Raw genomic sequence first — 26,103 nt, forward strand, 5'->3', positions numbered from 1 at the left:
GTTTGAAATATGAATATTTTTCTTACAAAAACGCATTTTACGCACGAATTTTATTATGAATGCGTGCGCTTTATTTGATGACTTGTGGACTGCAACACCCGCTGTGTGCCATTAAACAGCTTGAAAGATCAAAGACAATTTTTAATATAACTCCAACTGGATTCGTCTGAAAGAATCAAATCTGGCCTCGGCAGGACCAGGATTGACAGTTTCTCTGTTTGATGAAATATTCTTCTCCCGGTTTCTTCTTCTTTCTGGTTGGTATCTGATTGTTTCTCACAGAAGTGTGCTAGCGATCTTCTGCTGGCGTTGATAGGGAGAAGAAGGCCTGCTTGCTTTGTATTTCCATGCTGGGTACATACTGTATTGAGTGATAGTTTACTGTGCGATGAATGGAGTGTCAAGTTTTGAGATTTACTGTTCGTTTTTGCGCAGTCCAGAGACACATCGAGAGAGAAACCTATTAGGAGAATCTACAACCATGTGTTGGAAAGGTTTTCCTCGTCAGATGTGTACATCCAGGGTGAACTTGTTCATATTGTAGGTATTCATAAATAAACATAGACATTTTTGTAAATTTGGATAGACATCAGCACATTGACAGCATCTGAAATGCTTTTACATACATTAGCAATTTTCATTTTAGAAAATGTCCTTTGATATCATTAATTTCAGTGTCTATCCAAACAAACAAATACATATATGCTAGAACCTCTTTAAGTATGAATACCTATGAATAATATCAATTAACGGACAAAATATAAAAGTCTTAAAAAAAGCAGATGTTAATTTTGTTTTAAAAATCATATTTACCCTCAGTCTTTGAGATATACATGTATTGTTCGTTTATCGGTTTTCCCTCGTCGAGCCCGTTGAGGCTCGTGCGACTGGCTGAATTGTCGTCGAGATGTTTTTGTTCCTGATTGGTCTGTTCTTCATCATGTGACTGCATGAAACCGCTCTGTTCAATCAGCTGCACTGCTCACACTGGCAGAATATGAAGTCCGAGTCCGTGGGCGTGCCGCCTGATTTGGTTTCCGTGGTAACTAGTGGCGGTCATAGGCAGTGGCAGCAGTTGGGGGGGCAGAGCCTCGGGATGCACTATAATAATAGGGGGAACCTGAAAGTTAATAAGAAAGGAATGTACCATTTCAATACACCACGACAATGACTGCATATTAATATATTAAATGCATATTTGTTTTAAGCATCATATAGTATTGATTTCATGTATGGCCAGGATTTTGCTATCAAAATAGTTAATGCAAATTCCATCAACTTCAGCCAAATAAAAATATTTTTAACACATATAATCGCTCTATGAACACACAATGCTATTTTTATTTACCATGTTGTTTACAGAATACCCAAATATATATATTTCATGTCATTTCAGCTAATATTCAGATGCTTACGACATATTTAGCTTGTGCACTAAAACATTCACAGCTAAGTGTTATTGCATTTACATTAATTGCATAATGATTATTGGTAAAGATTCACCACATAATACTACAAAAAGTCATAAATGCAAAAACTGTTGCAGATTCAATCATTTTAGACAGCAAAAATTAGAAAAATCAATAAGATCTGTTAATCTTAAAGGACTGTTAATTAATTTCTAGCAAACATATAACTCTCAACATACAGTTAACCAGTTAAAGTGACTACAATTTATTTGGGATGTCCTTTCAACTGTTTAGTAAGCTTTCTAAAACTATTTATTTATTTATAAATTATATTTTATTAAATTTTTTGCATTCAGTACTTTTTAAATGTAATTAAATTTTTTCTATTGTTTTTTAAATTATATTATTTTTAAATATATATTTATGTAATTTAAAAAGTTGATTGATTGATTGATCGATCGATCGAGGACAGTGGTGTCTAATACAAAGCATCAGTTTTATTGTAGTAACAAATACTTTACCTATGATATTTTGGCAGAAACTGTGTTTACCATGGTACATTTTTGTAAGGAGACACTCACTCAGTATTGCTGGGTTGCTGAATCTCCAGGCTTCATTGTAGGTTGTGTACTGTGGATGGCTGTAGGGATTCCCTGAAAATTCGCTACCTGAAATGGGACACAGACATGCACGTTAAAATAATGCACCATCAATTTGACATCACAGTTGCTGAAATGTTGATAAAAAAAACAAACTTGTTTATACAATGCCAATATATAGATTTTTCTTGCTCACTTCGTAATGTCTCATTTCTAAAACCCATTGTGTCCAAAGTTTGTCTCTTGTTGTGTAATTTGATTGTGCAGGAAGAAAGTCAGAGCGTCGTGCTGAACAATGTTGGTCCAACGCTGTTTCTCTTTTATGGGATAATAAAGAGGTGTTTTTATATGCGCCGGCCGCATTGAGGGCTGTCAGTAAATCTCTCTGTGAAGCAGCACGTCTGCAGAGAGTCTGCTTCTGCTGCTCTTATTACCTGGAGCGGCTAAAAATAATGCAAGATCGAACCACATTTTATGAATTAGTTTGAGCTCAGTGATCACAAAATGACTTTCGTCTGGAAATCTCTTGGACCAGTTAATTCTTTAGTCAATTGAGGTTTGATGGTCTATAGTTAAAGGCTTCCTGCATTCACACACACCAGTGAAAATCTGCTTCTATGAATGTCTGCAGGCTGCTGTAAACATTACGGGACTTCTTTTATTGAGTCAGATTGGTATCAGTGTCTGGTCAGTTCATAAATGCAAGCCAATCTAATATTTTATTATTTAAGGTTTCATCGATGTAGAAAGGTTAAAGGGATAGATCACCCAAAAATGAAATATGTCATCATTTACTCACTCTCAAGTTGTTCCAGACTTGTATGAATTCCTTTCAGCTGTTGAACACAAAGGAAGATATTTGAAATAATGTTGGTAACCAAACAGTTGACGGTAGCCATTGACTTCCATAATATGGAAAAATAAAAATAAATACTGTGGAAGTCAATGGCTACCTTCAACTGTTTGATTACCAACATTCTTCAAAATATCTTTCTTTGTGATCAGGACAAAATTAAGAAATAATTTTTATTTTTGGGTGGGTGAAATGTGTCATTTTGTTAATGTTAAAATACTTTATTGTACTTGAGTTTAATGTGCTTAGACAACTACACTATAGTTCAGAAGTTTGGCGTTTGTAAGATTTTCTAATATTTTTGAAATAAGTCTCTTCTGCTCACCAAGGCTGCATTAATTTGAACAAAAAATACAATAAAATTAGTAATATTGTGAAATATTATTACAATTTAAAATATGTTTTTTATGTGAAAATATTGTAAAATATCATTTATTTCTGTGATCAAAGCTGAATTTCCAGCATCGTTCCTCCAGTCTTCAGAGTCTCATGATCCTTCAGATATCATTCTAATATGCTGATTTACTGCTCAATAAACATTCTTCATATTTTTGTGGAAACTGTGATACATTTTTCTTTGATGAATAGAAAGTTCTAAATAACAGCATTTATTTAAATTGGAAATCTTTTTTAACATTATAAATGTCTTTTACTGTCACTTTTGATCAGTTTAATGTGTCCTTGCTGAATAAATAAAGTATTATCATTTGGGGCGTGACTATCTTTTTGTTAGATAAATGGCAGATAGGAAAGTGTTTGGGAAAATTAGTAATATTGTGAAATATTATTACAATTTAAAATATGTTTTTTATGTGAAAATATTGTAAAATATCATTTATTTCTGTGATCAAAGCTGAATTTCCAGCATCGTTCCTCCAGTCTTCAGAGTCTCATGATCCTTCAGATATCATTCTAATATGCTGATTTACTGCTCAATAAACATTCTTCATATTTTTGTGGAAACTGTGATACATTTTTCTTTGATGAATAGAAAGTTCTAAATAACAGCATTTATTTAAATTGGAAATCTTTTTTAACATTATAAATGTCTTTTACTGTCACTTTTGATCAGTTTAATGTGTCCTTGCTGAATAAATAAAGTATTATCATTTGGGGCGTGACTATCTTTTTGTTAGATAAATGGCAGATAGGAAAGTGTTTGGGAAAATTACTGGTGCAGGAATTTACTATTTTCAGGTATTTAGAAAAATAAAAACTTTATCATAACAATTAAACTTCCCTGTTTTTTATGTATTTGAAGATAAATCTAAACTCCAGTGCATTGTTTTCATACTGTGCCTTTAAATAATTTTTACATTTTTTTATTTTGGTGGAAAATAATGTCTTGAGTAGTTGTACAGTAGTCCATTAAACAACTGTCATTTTTAATTTAATTTAAATTCCAAACACCTTTATCTGTCTCGAAATACTCACCAGGAACCATTCCAGCCAGTGTGGACGTTGGGTAGCTGCCCTGTCCGGTGGGAGGGACGTGAGGTGGATATCCGGGTAAGGTTGTGTTGGTCATATCCCGACCTGCACACATAAATCACACCAACACTCATTTTCTGTTCCATCCATAAACTATAAACCATTCAGCTGATTCTCAATAGATTGCAGATTCATTTTGAACTTCACTCTTACAGATAAAGACTCTTTTTTTTGGCATCTATGATGCACGAAGAACATCCATGGAACCGTTCCATTGGACAAAAGGTTCTTAATAGTGGAAAAAGGTTCTTATTAAAATGTAAGAAAAAAATTGATTTTTAAGAAATGTTCACTGAATGGAGAACCCGAAATGGTTCTTTTGTGGCAACATTGCAAAAAACTCCTTTTGGAATCTTTATTTTAAAGAGTGTTGTTGTTTAAATAATTTATAATTTATTAATTTATTGTTTATTTTTTATTTAAATGGCACAGAATCTGTATTTGGTCTGTGACAGAAATGCAGCAGCTACATTTGCAGAAACACTGTGTATCAAAGGATTTATTCTTGTCATTTTGGGGTCAAAACGGAGAACAGATGTAAGCAGGGTCATACCGACCGGCCCATACCGGCCTCGGCTAAACAGTCAATGTCTCTTCTTAGCACTAAGAAGCTCCACATTCAGAGCAGTAATTGGGGCTGACGCTTGGCTGTCCTACCCAACGACGTGAAGCCTTGACCCAGCCGAGTGCTGAAGCCTGACACCCCTCACAGACTAATGTTTTTGTTCAGGATTTGGGGGCTGGGGGAGATGTGGAGGGTTTACTGGGGACGCTGGGGGAAACTTGGCCACCGGTTCAATTCTAATGAGTAGGACAGTGTCCATCAAAGCTGAGCGAGCGTAATTTTGTGTGGACCAGGACGGTTTGCCAATAAGCAGAAAAAACATGCAGCACACAGCTAAGAATGCACTTAAACAAGACAAAATTTTAGTTTTTATTTAAACAAAATGGATATTGTTACTCTAAAATCGAAAATTCAAGCCACTTAAGTTAAAACCATTAAAGGAATAATTGACCAAAATATGAAAATTAGCTGAAAATGTGTTCACCCTCAGGACATCCAAGATGTAGATGAGTTTGTTTCTTCACTAGATTTGGATAAATGTAGCATTACATTATTGTCTCACCAATGGATGCTCTGCAGTGAATGGGTGCTGTCAGAATGAGAGTCCAAACAGCTGATAAAAACATCACAATAATCCACACCACTCCAGTCCATCAGTTAATGACTCGTGAAGCAAAAAGCTGCAGGTTTATAAGAAACAAATCTATCAATAAGACGTTTTTTAACTCTAAACCATCTATTCTGGCCAAAATACAAGTCTATAATCCATAATAATATTTCTTTCAGTGAAAAAGTCCATCTCTTGTTGTCCTCTCACATCAAAATCCATCCACATATTTGTTTAGAGTTGTTTCTTGTAAACGGTGCTTGATCAGTGCAGATTTCTTTCCTGATTCAGATGAAATTTTTCTCTGGAGAAAGCAATATTATGGAAAATAACCTGTAGTTAGGCTAATGAAATATGATGGGTGGATGATTATTTCTTGAATGTCGGTGTTGATTTTTCTTTTCTTTTCTTTTCTTTTTCCAGTTCCAGGGATAGCGGACAGCTTATGAGAATCAGTTTATAATGCAACGTACTGTAAGTATGCATTGCATTCTTAAAATTGCCACAAGGCAACCATTAGTGTAAAATATCTTCTTCTACAGTCCATTTTCTCATTCAAGTATTCTTGTTTGAATACTTGAGTATGTTTCTGACTTAAGAAATTGCGCGACTAGACTTGAACAAAAGCTTTGCATCAATAATCTGTCAACATGCAAGAAACACACATCGCTTATTGAATTTTCTAAACCTCTATGGTGAAAATCAGGGTGACCTTAGTATTATCTGAAAAAGTCGAAAGGGTTGAGTGCAAACACTTGCTTCATCTGCGCTGTATTAAATTTGCCACGACAGGGACACCTTAATGTTCCAACAAGGAGGCTACGGGAAACGTTTGACCTCTATTTTCTACATTCAGAATGCAGCAATTTATCACCAGCCAAAAAACACGGCACCCTAATTAATTACTACTAAGCAAAGGATGTTTGGAGAGCCAAATTGCCCCAGTTCCCTGGATGCACGGTGAAAGCCGTTTGTTATCAAATGTGTGCTCAAAGGTTAGTTTGCTTTTTGTGAAGATGGAATAAGCATTAATTTGTGTGACTAGGAGCGTGGTGCCCTCAGGTGCGGACACGGATAGCCAGTTTGTCAGGAGAGAGAGAGAGAGAGAGAAAGAGAGAGAGAGAGAGAAACTACTACTTCTTTTAAGGTGACAAATTCATTGCATTTCCCAGCAGCATTTTCCATATAACTGGACAAAGTTCAGCAGAAGCAGTAAACCAGATCTAGTTTTAAAGCTGTTTAAGTGGACAATATTTATTTATTTTACTAAATATTTTACTACATTTTACAATATATTACTATAATATATAATATAAATGTAATAATCAAAAATCCTATAAATATGTACTTATTTTTTATATATTATTGTAGAATTTATGTACATTTTATTGCAGGCAGTAAGGATTTTATATTAAGATTTATATAAAGATATAAAATTATATTTTATATCAAAAAAAGATTTTGCAGCAAATTAATATTTTATTTTATTGAATTTATTGTATTTATTTAGTTAGTTAGTTATTTGGTTAATTCATTAGTTAGTTAGTAAGGATTTTTAATAGGACAAGCCGAGAACATAAAATATGTGTATCTGTGAGGTGTTCACAGTTCACCAAGAAGCCTCATCTCCTCTGGCACCAGCTGCTTCATGAATCATTCATTTTTAATAGATTATGCAAATTCCCTTGCATAAAATCAACAAGATCAATAACTGTGGGCATTTTAATTGGGGTTGGAAAACATTTTAAGGATGAGTGTAATCTGTGTTTGTTTTCCGTTAAGGAAACTATTCATCTGAACACTGGATCTCAGCCTAACCAATGGAAATCATTTAAATATTTTTGTTTTGCTTCAGAATTTCTATTTGGTAAGTTTATCATGCATGTTTAAACTGGAATACATTCACATTTAGTACTAGTGCAACCAAAAAAATGCAAGTTCCTTGGGTTGTTCCAAACCCAAATGCAAAACTGGCGCATTATATGTCATATGGACTATTTTTAAGACAGCATTCATCCCCATTCACTTTCATGTATATTCTCCCTAACATCTCCTTTTGTGCTCCACAGAAGAAAGTAAGTCATTTGGATTGAATGTGAGACTCATGAAGGTGAGTAAATGATGACAGATTAACCTGATTGTTATATTCATACCTGATTAACATAAACAACACACAAATCTGTTGTGACGTGAAACTACCATGAAACAGATAATCAGTTCGTCAACCACAAACCCACATTCTCTCTCTCTCTCTCTTGCTTTCTGTCACCAGCCAAACACACACACACTCACACACACACACAGAGTAATGGCTTTCACATAATTATGTGAATTTTAATAAAAGCGGTGTATATTTATCTTTGACCTGAAGATGATCGTAAAACTGTCAGTAAACTTCACACATTTCACATTAATGACTGGCACAACAAGCACACTACGTTTTAATTAACGGTCCCATCATTTATTATTTACAAGTGCGAGCGAAAGAGAGAGAAAGACAGAGAAACAAATACCCCACGTTCCCTGTCTACCATGAGCAAATGATGAATATGTTTATGTAAGTGTTAATATTTGATATCATTTTGAAGCTCAGCGCTGTGATAGAGCAGTAAAGGAACAAATATCCTCTGTGCAACAACTCGTTAGTCTGAAGCTGGTTTCATTACATTTGTTATAAGACCAATATCACTATACATGAGAGTTTTAAAACTGCAGATCTAATTCATGCATGTAGATAAAACATGACTGACTTTGCGTCCAATTGTACTTCCAAGAGTTAGAAAGCATATTCAGTGCATCATTTTAAAATTGCACAAGGCCACAGTGTGAGAATTTGTATTCTTCATAACTAATTAGCCATTTGAGCTGAATGTGAGGGGCTAAATTATCATGAATGGGACAGATCATGTGATCTTACCTACAGGGTAGCTCTGTGACAGGCTGACGCCCAGGTCAGAGGTCGTGCCGGAGGATAAACTGGGTTTGGCTTCATCCAGGCCTGCGTTTAATGCAGGGAGGCTGTATTCACTCGCCTGCAGACCAGAGCAACATCAAAATCATGTCAACATCACTCAACACTGTATATACCAGCCTTCATTATGTTACTGACACAATCCCACAGATTTACATTGAGAGAGAGACACTCGGACTTATGGTTGGTCTCTTTTTACTTGGGTCAGTAATTAACAACCTTGAAACTACCAGAACACCCTATAGCAACCATATAATAATAATAATAATAATAATAATAATAAAAAATGTTACCACATAATAATAACCCTTGTTATTTTGTATTATTTATATACTAAAATATATTCTGAATTAGCTTTTACTTTTATATTTTCAGTTTTCATTTAAATTTATTTATATATGTTCCATTTTCGTTTAAGCTTCAGTTGATTTTTTTTGTAATTTTGATGTGCTTTTACCATTTATCATTTTAATATTACTATTTCGTTTTTTTACATTTTTTATTTCAGCATTAGTTTTAATTCAGTTTTAGCTTTTATTTATTTCCAGCTAGTTATTTTAGTACTCCAACCAGTCATTTCGGTTATTTTTTTCAAGGCAACTTTCACATTTTTATTTTCATTGTACTTTTATAATTTGTATTCGGTTTTTTATATTACTATTTATTTTTACTTCTGTTTTAGTTTTTATTTATTTCCAGTTAGTAATTTTAGTGCTTTATCTCAAACTTCAAACTTATCATTTGCCAAGGCAACATTACTCATTTTTATTTAGTTAAATTTTTTTATCTAATATTTATGTTTTAATTTATTTCAGCTTAAATTTTGTTTTTAGTTTTAGTTAATGATAATAACCTGGCAGCCCCTCACAACACCCTCACAGCATCCTCTTCATCTTATAAAACACATTTATTTTGCTACAACAAGCCATCTTTTGAGGCGGTTGTATTTCTCATGGGCAAAACCCCTCTAACTTTCCCTAGAAACTAAAAATGATGTCATGTTATGAATTTAAATTGAGGCCTTGATTAGTTCACCTCATTCTATAAATAAGATAATTTCTGAAGTGTTGTTTTAGCCTTTGCTGAATCACTTATAGTTGCAAGGCCCCGCTTCGGAAATGACATTGATAAGATTTATGATTTTCACAACCCCCTTCCATTACAGACATGTTCCTCAGACCGTGTCAGCAGATGGGGGGGATTTTTTTTTCTTTTTTTTAAACTCTTTTGTTATTTAATGAGATGAGACTTCCGACGTCTGCATGTTGAGAATGTCTGTCCAAAGTAAATGTGTGTGTGTGTGTGTGTCACGGGGAGGCCCCTGACCCCAGCCATGTCTGTCTCTATCACAGATAAACTCTAATTGTGGGCTACAACTGTTTGCGGTGGCCCTGCCTGATGTTCCGCTCTTTTCGGTGGAGGCCATGGAGCAGAACAGGGCTTTTCTCATGCAGATGGAGGGGAGAGAGAAAAGGATGAGCACATGGCTGGCAGAAGTGTGGGAGGAGAGCCTATCTCATTCAGCATCTCCAGAATGGCTTTTTAATGCCTCTAAACACAACCAAACCACTGGCTCTGCTCCAAAACCTAGTCAGCTGCCTATGTAGGAAGTGTTTTAGGCATCATGGGCACACTCTGGAAATCAAAAGCTGCTCCAAAAGGTAAGATGTTTTCTTTTGGCCAAATTTAAAGACAGGCAATACCAATGCATTGCGACAAGCTCAGTGAAAATCTATAAAATATACAATTATATAATATAAAATATATAAATAATACAATAAATAATAATGATAATAAAAATAAATAATCAAAAATAAATAAATAATGATGAGCTCATATCTTTTTATATTTTTATCTCACTGAGCTCACATACATAAACCATTTATTCAGTACCAAAAATATATATTAAAAAAGTTAAAACAAATTTTGTTATAAATTGTAATTGTTAAAATTGAGTACTTCACATGAGGAGCGCTACTTGTGTCGTCACGACAGGGACACCTTAATGTTCCAACAAGGAGGCTACGGGAAACGTTTGACCTCTATTTTCTACATTCAGAATGCAGCAATTTATCACCAGCCAAAAAACACGGCACCCTAATTAATTACTACTAAGCAAAGGATGTTTGGAGAGCCAAATTGCCCCAGTTCCCTGGATGCACGGTGAAAGCCGTTTGTTATCAAATGTGTGCTCAAAGGTTAGTTTGCTTTTTGTGAAGATGGAATAAGCATTAATTTGTGTGACTAGGAGCGTGGTGCCCTCCGGTGCGGACACGGATAGCCAGTTTGTCAGGAGAGAGAGAGAGAGAGAGAAAGAGAGAGAGAGAGAGAAACTACTACTTCTTTTAAGGTGACAAATTCATTGCATTTCCCAGCAGCATTTTCCATATAACTGGACAAAGTTCAGCAGAAGCAGTAAACCAGATCTAGTTTTAAAGCTGTTTAAGTGGACAATATTTATTTATTTTACTAAATATTTTACTACATTTTACAATATATTACTATAATATATAATATAAATGTAATAATCAAAAATCCTATAAATATGTACTTATTTTTTATATATTATTGTAGAATTTATGTACATTTTATTGCAGGCAGTAAGGATTTTATATTAAGATTTATATAAAGATATAAAATTATATTTTATATCAAAAAAAGATTTTGCAGCAAATTAATATTTTATTTTATTGAATTTATTGTATTTATTTAGTTAGTTAGTTATTTGGTTAATTCATTAGTTAGTTAGTAAGGATTTTTAATAGGACAAGCCGAGAACATAAAATATGTGTATCTGTGAGGTGTTCACAGTTCACCAAGAAGCCTCATCTCCTCTGGCACCAGCTGCTTCATGAATCATTCATTTTTAATAGATTATGCAAATTCCCTTGCATAAAATCAACAAGATCAATAACTGTGGGCATTTTAATTGGGGTTGGAAAACATTTTAAGGATGAGTGTAATCTGTGTTTGTTTTCCGTTAAGGAAACTATTCATCTGAACACTGGATCTCAGCCTAACCAATGGAAATCATTTAAATATTTTTGTTTTGCTTCAGAATTTCTATTTGGTAAGTTTATCATGCATGTTTAAACTGGAATACATTCACATTTAGTACTAGTGCAACCAAAAAAATGCAAGTTCCTTGGGTTGTTCCAAACCCAAATGCAAAACTGGCGCATTATATGTCATATGGACTATTTTTAAGACAGCATTCATCCCCATTCACTTTCATGTATATTCTCCCTAACATCTCCTTTTGTGCTCCACAGAAGAAAGTAAGTCATTTGGATTGAATGTGAGACTCATGAAGGTGAGTAAATGATGACAGATTAACCTGATTGTTATATTCATACCTGATTAACATAAACAACACACAAATCTGTTGTGACGTGAAACTACCATGAAACAGATAATCAGTTCGTCAACCACAAACCCACATTCTCTCTCTCTCTCTCTTGCTTTCTGTCACCAGCCAAACACACACACACTCACACACACACACAGAGTAATGGCTTTCACATAATTATGTGAATTTTAATAAAAGCGGTGTATATTTATCTTTGACCTGAAGATGATCGTAAAACTGTCAGTAAACTTCACACATTTCACATTAATGACTGGCACAACAAGCACACTACGTTTTAATTAACGGTCCCATCATTTATTATTTACAAGTGCGAGCGAAAGAGAGAGAAAGACAGAGAAACAAATACCCCACGTTCCCTGTCTACCATGAGCAAATGATGAATATGTTTATGTAAGTGTTAATATTTGATATCATTTTGAAGCTCAGCGCTGTGATAGAGCAGTAAAGGAACAAATATCCTCTGTGCAACAACTCGTTAGTCTGAAGCTGGTTTCATTACATTTGTTATAAGACCAATATCACTATACATGAGAGTTTTAAAACTGCAGATCTAATTCATGCATGTAGATAAAACATGACTGACTTTGCGTCCAATTGTACTTCCAAGAGTTAGAAAGCATATTCAGTGCATCATTTTAAAATTGCACAAGGCCACAGTGTGAGAATTTGTATTCTTCATAACTAATTAGCCATTTGAGCTGAATGTGAGGGGCTAAATTATCATGAATGGGACAGATCATGTGATCTTACCTACAGGGTAGCTCTGTGACAGGCTGACGCCCAGGTCAGAGGTCGTGCCGGAGGATAAACTGGGTTTGGCTTCATCCAGGCCTGCGTTTAATGCAGGGAGGCTGTATTCACTCGCCTGCAGACCAGAGCAACATCAAAATCATGTCAACATCACTCAACACTGTATATACCAGCCTTCATTATGTTACTGACACAATCCCACAGATTTACATTGAGAGAGAGACACTCGGACTTATGGTTGGTCTCTTTTTACTTGGGTCAGTAATTAACAACCTTGAAACTACCAGAACACCCTATAGCAACCATATAATAATAATAATAATAATAATAATAATAAAAAATGTTACCACATAATAATAACCCTTGTTATTTTGTATTATTTATATACTAAAATATATTCTGAATTAGCTTTTACTTTTATATTTTCAGTTTTCATTTAAATTTATTTATATATGTTCCATTTTCGTTTAAGCTTCAGTTGATTTTTTTTGTAATTTTGATGTGCTTTTACCATTTATCATTTTAATATTACTATTTCGTTTTTTTACATTTTTTATTTCAGCATTAGTTTTAATTCAGTTTTAGCTTTTATTTATTTCCAGCTAGTTATTTTAGTACTCCAACCAGTCATTTCGGTTATTTTTTTCAAGGCAACTTTCACATTTTTATTTTCATTGTACTTTTATAATTTGTATTCGGTTTTTTATATTACTATTTATTTTTACTTCTGTTTTAGTTTTTATTTATTTCCAGTTAGTAATTTTAGTGCTTTATCTCAAACTTCAAACTTATCATTTGCCAAGGCAACATTACTCATTTTTATTTAGTTAAATTTTTTTATCTAATATTTATGTTTTAATTTATTTCAGCTTAAATTTTGTTTTTAGTTTTAGTTAATGATAATAACCTGGCAGCCCCTCACAACACCCTCACAGCATCCTCTTCATCTTATAAAACACATTTATTTTGCTACAACAAGCCATCTTTTGAGGCGGTTGTATTTCTCATGGGCAAAACCCCTCTAACTTTCCCTAGAAACTAAAAATGATGTCATGTTATGAATTTAAATTGAGGCCTTGATTAGTTCACCTCATTCTATAAATAAGATAATTTCTGAAGTGTTGTTTTAGCCTTTGCTGAATCACTTATAGTTGCAAGGCCCCGCTTCGGAAATGACATTGATAAGATTTATGATTTTCACAACCCCCTTCCATTACAGACATGTTCCTCAGACCGTGTCAGCAGATGGGGGGGATTTTTTTTTCTTTTTTTTAAACTCTTTTGTTATTTAATGAGATGAGACTTCCGACGTCTGCATGTTGAGAATGTCTGTCCAAAGTAAATGTGTGTGTGTGTGTGTGTCACGGGGAGGCCCCTGACCCCAGCCATGTCTGTCTCTATCACAGATAAACTCTAATTGTGGGCTACAACTGTTTGCGGTGGCCCTGCCTGATGTTCCGCTCTTTTCGGTGGAGGCCATGGAGCAGAACAGGGCTTTTCTCATGCAGATGGAGGGGAGAGAGAAAAGGATGAGCACATGGCTGGCAGAAGTGTGGGAGGAGAGCCTATCTCATTCAGCATCTCCAGAATGGCTTTTTAATGCCTCTAAACACAACCAAACCACTGGCTCTGCTCCAAAACCTAGTCAGCTGCCTATGTAGGAAGTGTTTTAGGAATCATAGGCACGCTCTGGAAATCAAAAGCTGCTCCAAAAGCTAAGATGTATTCTTTTGGCCAAAAGTGAAGGCAATACCAAGGCAATGCACTGCGACATGCTCAGTGAAAATCTATAAAATATATAATGTGAAATATATAAATCTAAAAATAAATAAATAATGATGTGCTCATATTTATTTAGCTTTATATATTTTTTATCTCACTGAGCTGAGCTCACAAATATTAACAATTTATTCGGTACCAAAAAATATTTATAACAATAATAATTCAAAAATGTTAAAAACAAATTGTTTTGTTAAGAAATTGTAATTGTTAAAATTGACTACTTCACATGAGGAGCGCTACTTGTGCGGCACGTAAAATATAAATTAAATATAAACATGATTAAAAAAATAAATTTTACTTTTGTAATGTTACATAATTAAAAATGTAACAGGATATTCAACAAGAAAAAATATATCCACGGGGGAAAAAAAAGTTATGTGCACCAGGGCTGTTATAGTTAACAAAAAAAATAAATTATTCACAAAATAAAATAAATGTTAACTGAAAAAAAATAGAAATATTAAAAAAATTAAACTTATTTTATTCTAATCTAAAATTAAAATGAAATATATACTAATAAAACTATAGACGACGTATTTAAAAAAATAAAATAAAAATAATAAAACAACAAAATTACAAAAATTGTAACAAAAATGAAAAAAAAAAATGAATAAAAATAATATTATCTCAATGATACCAAAATAAAAACATGCATTGCGCTATTTCTTTATTAGTTGCAGACATGTAGAGCATTCCAGATTGGTCACTTATGGGATTCCATTGCTTTAATCAAGCATCCTTAGAAGGCAGCTACCTAAGTGGGCAGTAGACAGCAAGGCAGCTCACTAGGTTTGGAACAGAGCCACTAACTAATAGCCCGACATAGAGAGAGAGAGAGAGAGAGAGAGAGAGAGAGAGAGAGAGAGACAAAAAGAGAACGGTGGTCTGGTTTAGGGATAACGAAGGAGAAAAAAAAATAATGAAGGTCTATGAAGGGAGAAAATAGTCTGATTAATATTGCCTTAAATTAAAACTGATTTTTCTAGAGCGTTCTGTTCGCCCATTTTTTCCTTCAAAGGCTTTCTGTGTTTCCTTCGTCTTTTTTCCCTCCTTTTTAATACCCTCTTTGACGGCCTTTGTGATTGCGAGTCATTTCCAATTCATTTCGGTATTGATCTTGCAGTGAAAATCAGTTTTGTAATTAGCTGCAAATTAGGCCTTCTTCTGGAGGTGAGTGCTGTCGGCCTGATTAATCGCTGGAGTAATGTCTCCCGATCGTACCCAAATGAAAATGAACTCAATTAGGCCGTGCTCTTTGCTTTATGGCTCCGACTCGCTCTTTCGGGGAGAGCAATTAATCGTCACTTGTTGTTTAGTAGTCTAATGAAAGTAAATAAAGGTTATCCATTATAATAAATCCTACACTTTTCATACACAATTGTACATAAAGTGTTTCATATGCTACTGTTTGTGTGTGCATGTGTTATTAATTGCTAACATTGTTCCTTTGTGAGTGTTTGTCCATATTTAGATTTTGTAAACAGCTATGAAGGAGCCGTACAGGAAATGACATCATTTCTCATGTGCAGCTGAGTGGGTGGGAGCTCATCTCGTGTTGTTTTTCCTGAGAATGTATTTTTATTTCCATCAGAAAATCAATAAACGGATGGAGGGAGTTCTGCTCTTTGATCCTCAATGCATCACTAGCACTTACTGATAAACAATATATTTATACACACAGAGACATAAAAAAACGGAAATATCATTGGAAGCATCCCTTAAATACTGTAGTTTGCATAGACAAAGAAATGCCATGGTATTTTTCTGTTTATTTTTACATTTACCATGTTTTACCATGTTTAATTATTATTATTATATTTTTGTGGAAACTGTGATACACTACCATTAAACAATTTGGGGTGCATAATATTTTGTTTTTTAAACAAAGAGAGATAAATTAATATTTGATTAAGGAAGCATGCATTAAATTAATCAAAAGTGCCAGTAAAGACATTTATAATGTTACAAAAGATTAATATTCTAAATAAATGCTATTCTTTTGAACTTTCTATTCATCCAAGAATCCTAAAAACTTTTTCCATGATTTCCACAACAATATAAAGCATTGATAATAATAACCATATCAGCGTATTAGAATGATTTCTGAAGGATCATGTGACACTGAAGACTGAAGTAATGATGCTGAAAATGTAGCTTTGATCACAGAAATAAATTACATTTTAAAATATAATCAAATAGAAAACTGTTATTTTAAATTGTAATAATATTTTACAATATTACTGTTATTACTGTATTTTTGATCAAATAAATGTTGCCTTGGTGAGCAGAAGGTACGCATTAAAAATACATTTAAAAAAATGATTCCAAACTTTTCACCTGTAGTGTATACCATGGTATTAGTATCTGATACAGTCTTTGTACCGTAGTACATTGCTATATTTTTGTAAAGATAAATAAGTCTAAATATCTATATATTTCCCAGTTGCAGCCTCACACACACAGGACAGAAGGTAACATCCACCGACCTGCTCTGGTTTGATGTGTTCAGAAGTGGGAAAGACGTCTGGGAATGCCGGCCTCTCGAACACCCGGTCCAGGGCCTCTAACTGCTGCTGCGTGAAGGCATCGGCTCGCAGATGTTTCCTCAGGCTCTCCACGCTGCCCTGAGAATCACTGCTCTGTGCTGAACCCTCAGATCCGTCTGCAGACACAGAAAACAGCCTTCTGGATTCAACAACAGCTACATGCTGTAAAATATTCTAGAACCTGACTGAGGACCTTCAGAGCCAAAAGAGCGAAGGTCACATTTCAGATTGAGTTTTCCTCATACGGAGAGCAGGAGGCCTCCATCGTCCCTCAGCTGCTAAAACCAAAGAAATATCATGCTTATAGTAATGCACTTACATTGAATGCCAATGGGGCCTTCTGGACGGTTTAAAATCAGAAATGTGCAACTTATATATCAGAAAGTTAGTAAGGACATCGTTAAAATAGTCCATGTGACATCAGCATGCATCGTGGTACTCTTGTGAACGCATGACTTACACGGAAGAGAAGAAATTGTTGAATAGAGTCGTTATTTTTGTTTTCTTTGCGCACAAAAGTATTCTCGTAGCTTCATAACATTATGGCTGAAGCACTGATGTCACTGATTCCGAAGATGAACGAAGGTTTTATGGGTTTGGATCAACATGAGGGTGAGTAATTAATGACAGACTTTTCATTTTTGGGTGAACTATCCCTTTAAAACACTTTCTTTGCTTCAGTACAAACATGTATGTTATTTAACCTGTAAAGTTGTTTAAATGGTCTTCATTTCTAGGAGATGAACAATCTTGATAGCAGTTATCATCTTTGCTCATGGGTGTTTCATGAAAACAACATTGCTTTGCATGTATCATTGCAAAAGTTACTAGGTTTTTTCGGGATGTAACAGGAGTTGGATATTTAAATCTATGTGAACTTTACACAGACAAGGTTAGTAAGTGATTTTATCACAGTAGTCTAACAATAGGCTATGCTTTCAAAATTGGCTACTAAATGCAATTTTACTTATTTTTATAGACTGAAGGTCAAATTTATTTGATATGGTATTGTCGTATGTCTTAATTAAATTAATTTAAAGCTGCATTTAACCAGGAATATTCCAGTAATGCACATAAAAAGCATATATTTTCTAGATTATTGATATGTAGACAGTATTTCTAGATCATCAATCTCTTCAGAGGGAAATGGATCAATGTTAAAACTCAAGCATCACTTATTATAAAAGCTGTTTGTGCAGTGATACCAGACTTAGCCTATTAATTTGTTATGAATAATCTGATTTTATGGTTTGTTTCTAATAAGTAAATCAAATGGGATTAATTACCTTTCATTTATGAAATATTTAATTTAATGGATTATCCAACAATAAGCATTTACATATGCTATTTAGCTTATATACCATTGTATCTGAATTACCAGCAAAAAAATAAAAAATAAAAAAAATAAAACACTGTATCAGGACCCTTTCCATGACAGAAGTCTTATAAAATAATAAATGTAATACTTATTGTTAGTGTTATGCATTTGTTAATGCTATCTAAACTCTTTAGTCATGTCACATATCCTGCTTGTAGGCCTATATTAGCTGTATGTGTGTTTGTGTTTACATGTACACATAGCATTGCATGCTCATCTCTCTTGTTTTCTCCAGGCGTGTGCAACACTGATTTGATTCTCCAAAACCTCTTTACTCTGAAGCTGACAAACACACACCTGAAGAAAACCTCTGCTGTTATTGTTCAATCCTTTTACCGGTTAAACAACGCTCCACAAACAGCACTTTCTCTTGGTTTTCCTCTGACCTGATTACCCTTGTGCTGAGTAAAAGACTCCCACAACCCGCCCCCCCCACCTCTCTCTCTTCTCCTTTTCACCCTGCCAAAACACTTTAGAGCTCCATTAAATATCTTCACATCCCGCCTTCTCGTCTCCCTTACAAATCTGTCACTCTACATTCGCAGCATATTATGTTCTCTGTGCGGCCCACGGGTACTGTGATGTGTGACATGCTCTGCCTCTACTGAATGACCCAAGAGAGAGATGACCTGAGAGAAAGATAAACTCATATTCTTCAGAATCATTAAGCAAAATGATGTTATATATGTGATCCTGGAGCACAAAAGCAGTCTTAAGTCACTGGGGTATATTTGTAGCAATAGCCAAAAATACATTGTATGGGTCAAAATGATAGATTTTTATTTTATGCCAAAAATCATTAGGATATTATGTAAAGATCATGCTCCATGAAGATATTTTGTAAATTCCCTACCATACATATATCAAAACTTCATTTTTGATTAGTGATATGCATTGCTAAGGACTTCATTTGGACAACTTTAAAGGCGATTTTCGTTTTTTTTTTGCACCCTCAGATTCCAGATTTTCAAATAGTTGTATCTCGGCCAAATATTGTCCTATCCTAACAAACCATACATCAAAGCTTATTTATTGAGCTTCCAGGTGATGTATAAATCACATTTTCGAAAAAATTATTATTTTTTCTTTCTAAAATCATTGTCTACTTTTCTTTCTTTTCTTCATAAAGACAAATTATAAAGAATTTGCTTGGTATATAAAATTTTTTCCCTCTCATTTCAATATATATACAGGTATATTCACTCATTCACCATTCACATTAATTTTAAGACAGTTCTATTAGCAGTGAACAACATCAAACAAAATGGCTAATTTATCAAAAGTGAAAGTAAATACTAATACTATATTAAGCAGCTTAGCTGATATTTACATTTACATTTACATTTAGTCATTTAGCAGACGCTTTTTTCCAAAGCGACTTACAAATGAGGAATGACTCAAATGTCATTTCGACAAAATTATTTGTTGAATGACTACTTGAATAATTGTGTTGATTCATAACTGTAATATGTATTAAGCCCTGATTTGAGCCAGCTGGTCAACATCAGCTTGAAAAACCATCGTATTCTGACATGTTTAAAATCATATTTATTTATGAAAGGTGATTTTAGTGGTCAACTGATGTGTTTTTTCATTGTCTATAGAGCACAGTGGCTTACACAGTGGCAGTACTTATATGATTACAATAATGTGATGTACAAAAAAATACTGAAAGAAGTAGCAAATCAGCATATTAGAATGATTTCTGAAGGATCATATGGCACCGAAGACTGGAGTAATGATCCTGAAAATGTAGCTTTACATCGCAGGAATAAATAAAATGTTACAATATATTCACATAGAAAACCATAATTTATAATTGTTTATAACTGTTTTTACTGTATTTTTTATCAAATAAATGCAGCCTTGCTGAGCATAAGAGACTTCTTTCAAAACATTCAAAATCTTATTGTAATGTATATATGTTATTATCTGTATATTTTTTGTTAGAACTATTATCATTTATAACAAATTATAAAAAAATGTGATAATTTTAGATTCTGTCATTTTAATGCAGCCCAATGAATCTGTTTTTCAAAGAAAAGCAGAAGGTTGCACCCAAATGAATGAATATCACTGAAAGTAAAAAAAATAAAAATCCTTACCACATAAACTGTTTTGTTTTGTTTTATAGCCCATTTTGTTCCAGTACTCAAGAATCAGTGAGGAGACGAGGGGATAAACGCAAAGGGAATGAAAGAGAAAGAGAGAGGGATGGATGGATGGATGGAGTGATAGAGGCTCAGGCTGGAATGAAGTCTTGATGAGTATCCTGTCCCAGCTCATCGTGTCTATAATACTCTTCTTGATCGCACATTTTTCACTGCCGCTGAATTCAATTGATCAATCATGTCTGTCTGATGACACCATTTCAGCAGGTTATTACCACTGCGCTTGTCACGGTGACCTTTTCTTTCTGCACAGCGTGCTCTTTCACACACACACACACAAACACACACACACACACACACACACACACACACACACTGGACACGGCTCTCTCTCTCTCTCTCTGTATGTATATATAATGATGTGTGTGGTTGCCAAGGTTACTAAGGTTAAGTTAAGTTGTTCTGAATTGGGAATTATGCCCTTTCTAAGGTGTTCTGGGTGGTTGTTAACCTGTTTCTCGAGTATTTAGTGGCCATTGCATTGCTATACGATTGATTGGGTGAGCTATGTGGTTGTTAGGGTGTTGCTAGGTGTTCTAAATAGTTGCTAGGGAGTTTTTATGCCATTTCTAGGGTGTTCTGGGCAGTTGTTAACCTGTTTCTATGCGATTGCTAAGGTATTTATTGGACAATGCATTGCTATACGATTGATTGGGTGAGCTAGGTGGTTATAGCATTGCTGTGCTGTTGCTAGGGTGTTCTGAATAGTTGCTAGGGCATTGTTATGCCATTTCTAGGGTGTTCTATGTGGTTGTTAAACTGTTGCTATGTGATTACTAGGTTATTTAGTGGGCAATACATTTCTATATGATTGATTGGGTGAGCTAGGTGGTTATTAGGGTGTTGCTATACTGTTGCTAGGGTGCTCTTTGTAGTTGTCACGGTCTTGCATTTTGTTTCTAGGGTGCTCTCTGTGTTTTCCAAGGTAGTTGATAAAATGTTCTGTTTTTTTTTAGCATGCTGATATGCGGTTTCTAGGTACTGCAGTCGCTCACTAGCCAAAAGTGCATCCTCAAGTCTCTGAGCAATAGTAATAGTGATGCTTGACTTAGCCATGTGTTTTTCCCTCTTCAGCCTGTTAAAGCTGCATGTTTCCGAGCAGGTGCTCTGTTTGGACAGCTCCCATGGGGGTCCTTGAGGTGGAGTGGGTATTTGCTGTATCGGGCGCAAGAGCAAATGAAGTCATTAATTAGGTGCCATTAGGGAGCCTGGGCCACAAACCTGATCAATACAACTGCATTTGTCATTCACACCAGTGACAACAGCTTCCCACTCACTGGATGAGCAACATGCACATGTGCGCCCATTACTGCTCTGGCTTGCTGTGTTGTTTTGGCAGGAGCGATGAGTGTAACACTTCAGCTGCTTAGAGAAAATCGACCACTGAATCCACACGTGACTCCTACTGTGACCAGGAACCAACATCATTATATTACTGCAAATTCGGTTTTAACAAAAAAAATTGAAACAATACTACAGGGAGTATTAGACATAGATATTGATCGTTATATTCCAACACTCTCTGGAAAAAAGGTACAAGAGCTGTTACTGGGGTGGTGCCATTTTAAAAATCTCATAATATGCATCATTTAGATATGAATATGTACACTTTAGAAACAAATATGTACCTGTAATGTACTAAAATGCACCCTTTAGGGGTAAATAAGGTACAAATGTGTACATTTTGAAAGTGTACCATCCCAGTGACAGCTTTTGTACCTTTTATTCTGAGAATGAAGTCTTCTGAAGTTTCCGACACGTGCTGTACGCGGTAGACCAATCACAACAGACTGGGCCGTCTGACCAATCAGAGCAGAGTAGGTTCTCGGAAAGGAGGGGTTTAGAGAGACTAAATATTAAAAATGCTTTAAACGAATCATTTGACAATCGTTGGAAAATGAGGTGATATTAAATGCATATTTTGAGAAAACGAAAGCATTTTTTGACGTTGCATGCATGTAAACCTATTGTAGGAGACTCACAAAACAATATTAGTGATCTTAAAAATTGCATAATAGGGGCACTTTAAGACACTTTAATGGAGCTTAGTCTCCAGTATGCCAATACATTTCATTTTGTGTCTCATAGGGGTTTGCAACACCGTGCAAAATTACAGAATTTTCATTTTTGCATTAACTATTGCTTTACTCCCTCCACCTTTGCACTATTTCTTCTTTATTAGGTTACCAAACTGAAGTGTGCAGTTGATCAAGACAATCGCTGGGTTTCTTCAGTCATAAAATGAGACCGTGTTTTCTCCCATTAGCAGAGTTAGGGGTAATGCATTACAAGTAACGCAAGTTACGTAATCAGATTACTTTTTTCAAGTAATCTAGTAAAGTAACGTATTATTTTTTAATTTACAAGCTACTTTTTCAAATAAGTAACGCCAGTTACTTTGTTTTCCCATTTATTGTCATTAATTGCCTTTTTAGGGTGTAATGCAATATTGCAATGCATTCATTAGTAACTTTCCCAACACTGCCCATTAGTGCTTATGTAATGGCTTTCACCTGGAGCCTCAATGGCACCGGCTTTGAGGCGCTGGTGCACAGCTGCGATGTGTGCTGCCCTGCTGCTGTGGTATTGATCTGCAACTGAGTGGAGCGGATTTCTTTTGACATGAGTCAGTATTAAGAATGAGGTAACGAGGGAGTGCACTCTCTCAGAGCAGATAAGCAACTCCATAACGCTGCAGTATTCACACCCACAGGGCCTGACCCCATGGGAAAGAGAGAGAGAAACTGCACCAGAGCTTCTCTTATGGGTTCACATCAGGACCCAGAATTTACATGACTTTCCAAGTGGAGAACCAATACAGTATCAAAACTGTTCATTATATAGAAATAAACTATGGCTGGTAGCAATTTGCATACTTAATAGTACAGACTTAAAGTACATACTTCCTCATATTTTGAATGTGTATTAAAGCTGTACATAGGTATAAAGACACTTTCAGGTACCGTTTGCATTTGCATCTAAGCATCTAGAGAAAATCATTTCCTTAATTGTGCTCTCTAAATTTTGGCCTCTGTTTTTTACCTGAAAAACCTGAAAAAGAATAAACTTTTCCTCTTCCAGTGGTTTATTGTTGGCAAAACTAGCTTAAAAAAAGCATGTACAAATGCACTCTTTGAAAATCCACCAGAAAAGTTATACAATCCATGCATGTTTGGCATGCTGTTTTCAATTTACAAATATTGGGACATGTTAAATCTAATCTTGCATATACTATTTAGGATGGATTGTATGTGAATTGTAACTCTCTTCTTATAATTAACAAAGTGTACCTGCGCTGCGATTTGTTGGTGGTAACAAGTCTGTTCTAATTTCATCACCTCGCGTCAAACACATTCAGTGAAGAAAAAACAAATCTAAACTCTAAGGCAAGAGGAAAAATATCCTTTGTAGAAAATTAAAACTAATATACACTTAGAAAAAATAGTAAATTATGGAAATAACATTAGAATAATATTGTGGAAAATTGTAGTGCACGTGTGCATGTCCGAGTTTACCATGGTAATCATAGTTTACATTAAAATATCAGTGTTTATACAGTTATTGTTACTACAGTAAAACTGTGGCAATTAGGTTTCAAAAGCTAAAGGAGATCTTGTATTAACGTATTACCGTTTTCTAGTAGTAACAATAACTGTTTAATTGTTAAAATGATATTTATAGTATTCTCTGGCCTCAGTGTTATACTGTATCAAATTTTAGCCAAAATGAAAAACATTAGTTTGCTGATGGCAAAATTAGCTTTAAAAGCATGTACAGTACAGACGTGCTATTGAAAATCCACTGGAATTATTATAGCATCCGTGGATCTTTTGCTCATGCTTATTTTATAGTTAAAGCATGTTAATATGTTTAATATGTGAATTGTAAGATCACCATGCAGCAGACTGGATGATTTGTTGATTATAATGGGACTGTTCTTGTTTTGTTAGTGACCATCACGTTTACTGAAGAAACTGTAGATATATCTAAAAAATATATACATATATATTTGTTTTTATATATTGTTTATATATATGTTTTTATTAATATATATATAATAAAAACAATATGCAGATACATTATAAACTTCTATTTGAAGAACATCCCACATTGTGCTTTTTTTTTTTTTGGTTCTTATGTTTATTTTTTAATATCTTATTTATAGGATTCTCTTTCCTAATGGTAAGGAAAATAAAAACACATATTCACAATCTGAGCTAAATCTGCGCAGCACCAGCTCGCTCTCTCCTCCGTGGTGTCTTGGGTTGGCCGGCGTAAAACTGCTCTCATCTTTTTAATGGTCTGCTCTTATGAGACAGCTGTAAAGGGGGGTGCTGGGATGTGTGGATGTTAGATGTTAATTTGTGCCATAATAGCTTTTCTCGGCGGAATTGCAAATTCTCTTAAATGTCACTTGCAGCATCGCAGCTCAGACAGTCAGGTTCCGTGCGGATAGCAGAGCTGTCTCTCTCTCTCTCTCTCTCTCTCTCTCTCTCTCTCTCTGTATCGTGCTACTTTTAATTTGCAGTAATACAGTAGCGCTGTCAGATTAATGGCTGGTGTGACACCTGTGTCCCCGCGGCCTGCTCTCTCAGCTCCGCCGTGTACATAACGCGTGTCACAGCGCATTATCTCTCTGCTCAGCTCGTAATGGGCCCTGTGTCTGAGGCCGCTGCTGACTCCAAACCTATTGTAAGAACAGCGTGAGCTCTTGGCCTTTCTTGGCATGCCGCCACAACCGGGACCCAAAAAACACTCCTCATACCACTAAGATCTGTTACATTACACCTGACAGTGCGGCCTTTAAAAACTCGCTCTAGTTTTCTCAGATAATGGTTGTTTTCAGTGCAACTTGTTTGTGTGGTTGATTAAGAAACTTTTCCAAGCAACCAGTGAAATCAAAATGGACTTTCTTAATGCACGTCCATGCATCTGTTTTCCTGTTTAACTAGGAAAAATACATCACATTATGGAAGTAAAATGCACTGAGAAAAAAAGAAGATTTTTCTAAAATAAAACAAGGATTAATGAAGTACGTTTTACTTTTTTTTGTAATTATTTTGTGAAATTTTTGAGTGAATGTAATCATATCACTCAACATGTCATTCACTCATTTGTTTACAGTGCAATTTAGTTCCATAAATATGTATTTTTGATACACCAAATTTATTTTAGCGTGGTTAGCAACGGCAATGCATGCTGACTTTAAACATGTAGCATTATGGGATTTTACATTCTATATTCACTAGAATTTGCTGCAGGGAAGACATTGTTTTAAAAGCATCTTTAGCCGTGTGTTTGTGTGTGTGTGTGGCTGCAGGTTCGTCTGGACAAGATAAAGTATTCCTATTCTGGATTCCAGGTGTCTGCATGCAGTGTGTGTGTGTGTGTGTGTGTGTGTGTGTGTGCGCACATGACCGTTTGTGAAGCTATACATAACATACACTGCCCTCCTCCTCTCCTCTCTCTCTCTCCTCCACCTCTTCATCCCCAATGCTTAAATCAAGAAAATGGCCACGCATCAAGAGGATCATTTGGGCCAGAGAACAACCCTCAAAACAGTCAATCATCTTGAAGACGCGTGCACAGACACAAGCAGATCTGAAGTCTC

The 26,103-nt window shown here is 35.0% G+C and overlaps 1 pseudogene; it reads right to left on the minus strand.

Moving 5' to 3' along the window:
• Positions 1 to 878: 878 nt before the first annotated feature.
• LOC107666843 (paired box protein Pax-2a-like) overlaps positions 879 to 26,103 on the minus strand; it is a 40,045-nt pseudogene continuing 14,820 nt past the window's right edge.

Source organism: Sinocyclocheilus anshuiensis, unplaced genomic scaffold (assembly GCF_001515605.1).
Source record: "Sinocyclocheilus anshuiensis isolate Anshui unplaced genomic scaffold, SAMN03320099.WGS_v1.1 scaffold1500, whole genome shotgun sequence".
Lineage (NCBI taxonomy): Eukaryota > Metazoa > Chordata > Actinopteri > Cypriniformes > Cyprinidae > Sinocyclocheilus > Sinocyclocheilus anshuiensis.